Genomic DNA, 8,855 nt, shown 5'->3' on the forward strand with positions numbered 1-8,855 from the left:
GAGGTAGTGGAGCTCCTGTCTGCGTTAGATAGTGGTAGCACAAACAAGAGAAAAGCCAATGATGGATAAGCGTCAAGTGAGGTACCAAACTGCAACGAGTGACCACAATTCATTCAAGGGCGAGGAAAGTTTTATAGGTGGGAGGGACCTACAGGGTGGAGTCCTGACTCCCTTAGCTCGAGAGAGACCCAATGAACAATGATGCCACAAACCAAAATTAGAAGCCAAACTCCTATTATAGCCATCTTAATTCTCATGTAGTGGCACTTGTCTTAATGAGGATTGTTAATGCATGGGTAGAGGTTAATTTGTCAAGGGGGATGTAAGTGTAATGCCCCTTTTTGAATGACCACTTTTGGAGAACAACTTAGACGCCTATTTGATTCCTGTAGGCTATAGTCGGTAAAAAGGGAATCAAGTAATTTAATTACTTAAATTTTAGTTGGGTGGAAGTTATAAAAAAGAGACCCATGGTATTTTGATGTCCAATGATATAGACCCATTCCAGTAATCTAATCAACCATGGTATGGTCCCATTGTGTTCTGACAAAAAAGAGAGATTGGAGCTCACTCTTTGGGCATGCTTAGTCTTTTTCCTCAATTTGATTTGGAGAGCTCTTGTAGCTTTTGAGTGTTGAGGGTGGAACCCTTGAGCGAATTGGTTTTGGTGGTGAAATGTATCCACCCTAGCTAATAAGGATTGGTTTTGGTGGTGAAATATATCCACCCTAGTTGATCAAGAAGAAAGATCACTAAGATATTTCATAGGTATTCATTGTTGAATATTTATCTCATTGCTAGATCGTGGGATCACTTGAGGAGGCCGTACCAATTATTATCATCCAGTTGAGAGTTTTGTGGGTTATTTCAGATCAGATTTTTGGAAGTCAAAGGAGGTTGAATTTATTTTTGTTATCAACAACTTGAGGGTTCTATGTGGTTCAATTTAGTCATAAACAATTTGTGGAAGACAAGGGAGGCTGTAATAGTGTTATTATCATAATTTTTCTTGTAGTATAATTGTTGTAAAGGTTTCATGCAAAGTGTTCAATGAAATGCGTTAGAAATATTTCATATTGGTTTGCATGCAAAATATTTGACAAAATGTTTGAAAGATAAAAACCAAAAGTTTTGCAAGTTTGGTTAGAATAATCTAGTAGGGGATATTACAATGGTATTAGAGCTGTGCATTTTGCCAACTTGAGGGGTTTTTAGTTTAAGATTCATAATCATAATTTCTTCCAGTTAGTTGCAATTGGGAATTATAGTTCTTTGAGTGAAAAAATGAAAATCTTTAATCAATAAGAGTGCCTATCATAATTGTTGCAAAAATTTGAAAACTATGACAAGAATCTAACAAAATTGCTAGAGCATTATGGGGCGTTGGAATATTAATTATAAGTCTATACAAACAAAAATAATTATTCCAACCTAAGAAATAAAGAACGTAGTGAGAATAAACTTAGGAGACAAAATCTTTGTTTTTCTTGCAAAGGACCTTCGGATCTTAATCACCATTGCACAAGAAAAATGGTAAAGATGTTAGTAAGGAAGAAGGGAAAATAGAAATAGATAGATGGTCCAAGTACCTATCTAGATAATAATTGAAAAATGTGCTAGTGAGCCTCCAATATGTATGGAAATAGAAAGAGAAGGCAGAGAAACCACACCATTTCAACTTGAGAAAGAAGCACACTCAAATTTAAAAGAGACAACCAAAGAGGAGAAATTTCGTAGTTTTGAAGAGAAGGTTTCTAGCCCCGTTTGTAAAGAGGGAGAGAGCAGTTGACCCAACAGTTGTAAGAAAAAGCTAAAATGGTAGCAATCGGAGCTTTGGCTACGAAAAATTCATGGAATAAAGTGGTTGTTGAGGAAGAGAATTAAACACGAGGCCGATGGGGGGCTTGAGAGATCCAGTGACAACTATGGCAGAGTCCCACTTAGGAGGGATTGTAAGGGTTACAATGTCTCAACCATTTGTATTGAAGGAGGTGATGTTGATCAGAGCAACCAATATGGGAATTTGTGATGCATTTGGTTCTTAACGTTCCTCTGCGAAGTTGAGGAAAGCATTGCATTTTATTTTTTTACAGAAAATACTCCGCTCCGTGGAGGTACCACCCAAGGATGGGCTTCCTCACGTTGATATTCCTTTTCATCCAATGGTGCAGTGCTTGGATGTTGACATCCTAATTCAACTTTTTAATGTTGTTATTCTTGAAAGGCAAATTCTACTTCGTGCAAACAAGTAATCATTACTAACTCTTGTATAAGAAGATATTTTCCATTTAATCTATCCATTTAAGTGGCATCATGTTTACATTCCACTTCTATTTTTTAGTGGAGTTGACTATATTGACGCTCCAACACCATATATTATGGTTCTTCCCTTAAGAGTTGACACATCTAATCTTACCATGGATGTTGTGGTTGTTGTGGACCTTGATTACAATCATATAACATCAAAATATATTCCCCCAATACCTAACCCAAAGTTGGCTTGCCTATGTATAGAATTAATGCACTTCTTGTATCCAAATCTTATGGATTTAGATCACATGCAAATGATTGCTAGAGGGATTTTTGGAGATTTCCATAGACGCAATAACAAGACTTGGGGGGAGCAACATGACTTAGAACTCAGATTGATATTCCTAAAGTTTTTCACATCAATCCTTAGTGGTTATCGCAAATTTGTGGAGAATACAACAACACGATTGTTCAATATATAGGCTTTCCTGGAAAAGTGATCTCTTACTACGAAACAACCACCTGATCCCTTGGTAGTTCGATTTTTAGGTTCACAAGGTTTCTTTGAATTGCTGGAGAGAAGCCATGGATCAGAGGAGTCTCGGCGTAATCTCTTAGACAAATTATGAGACAAAACAACTAGAGGCCAAAACCCTTATTTTGTGCTACTAGATACCATAAGTGAGTTAGAGATCAAAACTTTAGCAAACCCATCTGGTGGAACTGTAGTTTTAGGTGGTCCATACTATTATGATCGTTTCCTTGCCAACATTAGGACTCAAGATCAAGAAGATAAGAAAAAATCAATTATGGTTTCTGCAAATGCAACGTTGGAACATCCTAACAAAGATATCTGAAATCCAAGGTCGGTTATAACATGGCCAAATTTTTCCAAAGCCAAATGTTTGAGCCCAAGGGAGAGAGATGCAAAGAGAGAACACATGGTTCTTGACATAAAGTTCAAGCTACAGGGAATTTGGATGGCGCCTCCTTAAGTTGGGTGCAATTGATGACCTGCTTTCTTCATTTGAGTATGGGACAATTCTTGCTCTAATTGAGTAAGATGTAGAAGGTATTGGAAGAAGTGGATTTGTTGAATGCATCAGGGAGCATATCCACTTGGGATGATAGTGCCAATTGATAAAGGAGCAGTTCATTACAATGGAGTTGCTTAAGACAACAATAAGTTACGTCGATTAAAGAGACAACATGGTTACTATCAGAGATGCCTTAAAATTTGTTGTTGAAATATATAAAAGCGATGGTAATAATGTAACAGATTATGTTCAACACCATTTGGGTACTCTTCATTCTTGGGAGGAGATACGATTTTGGGAAGGATATTTTGGAAGCACCATGGCAAAAGACTCAAACAAGTTGGCCAACTATGCTACATTATTCATTGAGAAACTTGTCATAATTGTGTCTCATATGGCTGGTTTAAGAATATCTGATGAAGAGGCGTGATTCATAGTGGAATCAATTGTACAAAAGAACAATCTTGGATACAAGCAACTTATTAAGGTGATGAGATTATTGTCTTATTTACAATAGGCATGGAAAGGCTATTAGGCTATCCTAAAATGATAGATGCAATAATTGTCATCCTCTCTGCATAACCTACCCACTCAATAACCAACTGATGTTGCAGATGGGACTTAACAATCAACTAAAGCATTTGGTCTAGGATGGATTTTGGTACAAAGCATGTTCAATCGAGATCTAGCTAACCATAGAGCACCTGTTGCTTATGTGCAAAGAGGAGCATCTAATAGTGGTGTTCTAGTTTCCAATGAGAACATTTAGAATGCTATACCACCACGAGAAGTAGAGATACGACCCATTGGTCCAGAAAGAGGATATTTACATGTGTATACTTAAGTGTCATAAGGGTTCTATTATATCTCACCATGCAGTGATAAGATGTGAAGTATATGATCTCACAAGTGATCAAGAGGATAATGGCTGTTTCATTAGTGGGAGTGTTGATTGCACAATCAAATTAAGGGATCCAAGTCATCGTGGATCAGAACTTAAAGAAACCTTAATAGGGCATACTAGAGTAATTCATGCCATTAGCTCTGAAAAAAAAGTTGTCTCTGGATTTAATGATCAATGTGTGTTTGTGTGGGATAAATAAATTTCTTGAGTTTTGGAAGAACTCAAGGGGCATGAGGCTTAGGTCAACTATGTAAAAATGCTTTGAAGAGAGTGTGCCCTTACTAATTCTTATGATGGAAGTGTCAAGTAGTGGGATGCTCATATAACTCTTCAAATTTCTCATTTGATATTAAGACTCTGCATAAGGTGCTTATCTTGAAGTTAGGAAAGAGTTTCTTGGTAAAGTCCATCAAGATCTCAAAGATTGGACTCTTGATTAGAAATATGATTGTGCCTTTGTTCTTAATGTATTAAGAGAAACAAAAGATGCACTTGGAGAGGTTAGGAAATACTTAGTTGATTTTGTAGAGACGTGTCGTCAAGAGGCACTGTTACAACAACCTTATGCCTAATCACATTCATCATATTTTTTTCTAGAATATGTTATAGATTATTTGGTCCATGATCTTGCACACCATCCTAAATTCCCTACAAATTTTGAAGCACTTGAACCGTATGATCACTGTGGTAATGTAATGACATGCATAGGTCTTCATGGGCTAGCAAGTTCTCAAAAAGAAAAAAATAATGGAAGGTTCCACATGATTTTCCTTGAGGACATAAGGTATTATAAGGAAGGATTCAAAGTTGGGGATCCACAAAAGCAACTGCTTATCGATGACCCAAAATCATCAAATGGAATCCTCATTGAAGGATACATGGGATATGTTATAAATATGATAAAGTTGGATCATGAGGAGCTATGCCTTTCAACTTCACCATATATTTTTATGAGGAATAGTTTACATTGTAGTGAATTGATTTGCAATATGGCAGAGTGTGACCGTGATGTTGGGTTTAGTTTCATTAGGATGGCACAACAAATATATGTTGGAGAATTCTACATGCATATTTGGGATCTTAATATTGATATGCAAGGTTTGAATTGCTTGAGGGAAAGCAATCTCAGGAAGGGAGGAAAGTAATGAAACTTTCTAAATGATCACTTTTGGAGAACAACTTAGTAGTCTATTTGATTCTCATAGGATATAGTTAGTAAACATGAGATCCATTAATTCAATTATTTAAATCTTTGTTGGGTGAAAGTTATAAAATAGAGACCCATGGTATTTTGATGATAAAAGAGACATTAGAGCTCACTATTTGGGCATGCTTAGTCCTTTTCCTCAATTCAATTTGGAGATATCTTGTAGCTTTTGAGTGATGAGGGTGAAACCCTTGAGTGGATTGTTTCAGTGGTGAAACATATCCACCATAGTTGATAAGGATTGGTTTTGGTGGTGAAACATATCCACCCTAGCGGGTCAAGAGGAAATATCACTAAAAAATTTCACAGGTATTCATTGTTGAACATTTATCTCATTTCTAAACCGTGGGATTAGTTGAGGAGGTCGTACCAAATATATCACCCAATTGAGGGTTATTTTAGATCAGATTCGGAGAAGTCAAATGAGGCCAAATTTATTTATTTTATCAACAATCTGAGGGTTATGTGTGGATCGATTTAGTCATTAGTAATTTTTGGAAGACAAGGGAGGCCAATGTTGGGTCACCAAATTATCACCTTTTTCACCATCCTAAACAAATCATTTTTAGTCATTTATTATACTTCTTTATCGAGCATCTATTACCTGTCTTGTGTTTCTTTGTGAATGTGCCACAATAAGTTTACTAATATTAAAGTAGTTAAGTATCATTATTCTCCTTTATTTTTGATGAATTAGAAAGGATTATTGTTGGATTTATTGATGATGGTTTGCCTTGTGTTGTTCCTATGGCTCCTATGTAGTTACTATGACTAACCTCCATGGTTAAAATATCTACATAACTTCAGGGAAATTATAGAATGTGGGTTTTGTTCCTAGGGATGTTTACACGGAATTATGTTACCTAATTCATACCTAGGTTGAATCCATTAGGCTCCAACTCATGATCTAGAATTTAGACAAATCATGCAAAGCAAAATATGGTAACTAACATTAGACATGATTTCTAGAGAAATGAAGGCGAATCTAGAAAATTTGCGATGTGGGTTTTTTTCATAACATCCACAATTAGGTAACTCACAAGTGGTTTCTCCAAAAAGTTTGTGGATTAGAAGATGCACACGGTTATGTTAGGAAAACCTTTCTTGTTACAACTGTTGGCTAAGAACAATCCAAACAGTGCGACCACTTAGCAAATGAAACAAATCGAGCCTATCCTCAGATGGTTTCATGATAAATTAATCTAATGTAATCATATCTTGAGTTTTTTTTTCAATTAAGATCCTCCAAATACAAGTAGACATAATATCTTTTAAATCTGTCCATCACTTTGACAATCCATATTTGGGGGAATTGGTTCCAATTCGTCCCTTTGTCTCTCTATATAAAATTTATGCACTGAGGGTAGGTTTAGGGGGAGCATCATTATTTTTAGATTGTGCATATTTTTATTTCATTTTTCGAGCTAATGCAATCTTCTGCAAGTTCATGGTTCATTTATGAGCTGTTCTGCTAGCTTGTGAGCTATGATTTACCAAATCCATGCTAAGGAGGAAGGGACCTCCTCTTTAGTAGGGATAGTTGCATTGTATAGGTAGCATAGTTGTTTCATTTTAATTTAATTGCAGGTTATGTTAATTTTGTGCTTGTTGTAATTTCATTTTTCATTATTATAGATTATTACTAATACATTGTAGTTAATGTATATAAAACTAGCTTGTAGAATACTTGATATAGATTTCTTGTGTGACAACATAGTTACTCCTAGGCCGATCCCTACTAATTGTATGTTGCTATCTAATCACTGCTACAACTTTATAATTTGTTGCTGATACAAAATGTTAATTGGTTGTTGTTACATATGTTACAACATGTTACACAATTAATGAATGAATTGATTTCGATTGGATTATTGATTATGTGGTTGTGATCAAATGGTTTTATGCAATTAATTTTGAGGAGTAGTATTTTCTTTCTTTTCAATAGTTATCTTAGCATATATGAGTGCCATTTTATTTTGCAAGTGTGATTTCATTTCCAACATTATGTGCAAAGTGTTATTTTTAAGCAAGTGAGGGTTTGGCATTGGGACTTTTGTTGAATTGATTTATATTCTTGCAAGTGTGAAGACTTACAACAAATTTTGATTTGATTGAGTGCCAAGTTCTTATAGAAGAAATCTTAGTGATGATTTGGAATTAGTCAATGTCAGTTAGAAATTGCTCCCTGCATATACTGTGCATGATAACCTTGAAATAAATGGACTTACCTAGGTTGATAATTTATGTGTGAACAATTGACTTGTTTTATTAAGACAATTGATTTTCCCAATATTTTGGCAACATTGTCAGGGAGGTTATTAAGTGCGCAATAACGTAATTGGAATTGTTTCTTTTTAAAGATGCATTGTTAAAATGAAATGCATTAGAAGTGCTCCTGACTTTGAGGTGACAAGGTAGTAAGATAAGAGGTAGGAACCTATGCATCACTTTGATAGACTCAGGTGGGCTCGACTTCATAAAGAGTTAGTACACATAGGTTGCATGAATAGAGAAGTTTATTTCCCACAATTAGGTTTCTTTTCCAACAAATTTCATTTGAAGTAGAAAAGTTGTATTCCCCTTTGCACTAATCCATGTGCTGACATAATATACCAGCTAGCGGAACAATCTTCTTGAGAAAGGAAGAAATGGCATTTCATGAAATATCTCAAATCCTAACTTTTGATTTAAGGAATGAGAGATGACTTTGTGGACATGTTGAATCTAATGGGAAAATGAGACATACGAAAGAAGCCTTATGATGACATAATCACACTCTGCTTGTGGAGTTCGAGAGGATCATCAAGGAACAAATCTTTAGCATGATATGCTTATGCTAAGATACAAAAATATACCAATGGTAGAGTCACGAGGGTAGAAATAAGTAATTTGTATGAAAAATTTAAAACTGATATCATTATCTCTTTGTCTTCACAATTTGATGTTTTGTAGAAAAAATAGAAGCAAGTTTAAGTTGAAAAATCATTGTCAATATTTTTCTCCAACTGTAGGAAGATCACTCAAAGAGTGTCCACTTAACAATGTGAAAGTCTATGGAATTTGTGAGCAAGGTCACTCAATGAAGCACTACCCATGGCTGCCAAGATTAAAAGTAGTATTTAAGGAATAGGGTGAGGGGACAGAGTGGGGATATTTTATTATCTCTAAGAAGGCATGGCAAGCTTGACCACTAGGTATAGCTCAAGGGACATCATCATATTTTAATACCTGGACTAACATGTATAATCCTTAGCAACTTCCTCAACAATTTTATAATCCTACAGTTCCATGGCAACCTCCTAGTCCTCCTCTGATTCAATACCCCACACTATGGCCACAGTGGCCCTCTCCCCTAAGTCAGATATTTTTATGGCCACAAGAATGGCATGGAGCCTCTTTTTGAGGGAAATTCCATGTTCAAACTCAACTTCCTGTGCAACAACAACAACTGCAACTC

The 8,855-nt window shown here is 35.7% G+C and overlaps 1 pseudogene; it reads left to right on the forward strand.

Annotated features, from left to right (window-relative positions):
- Positions 1-1,815: 1,815 nt before the first annotated feature.
- On the forward strand, positions 1,816-4,570 carry LOC149190944 (DENN domain and WD repeat-containing protein SCD1 pseudogene; annotated as a pseudogene).
- Positions 4,571-8,855: the final 4,285 nt, after the last annotated feature.

Source organism: Pinus tabuliformis, chromosome 3_1 (genome assembly GCF_031772625.1).
Source record: "Pinus tabuliformis cultivar Carrire ecotype Pingquan chromosome 3_1, CPIR1, whole genome shotgun sequence".
Classification (NCBI taxonomy): domain Eukaryota; kingdom Viridiplantae; phylum Streptophyta; class Pinopsida; order Pinales; family Pinaceae; genus Pinus; species Pinus tabuliformis.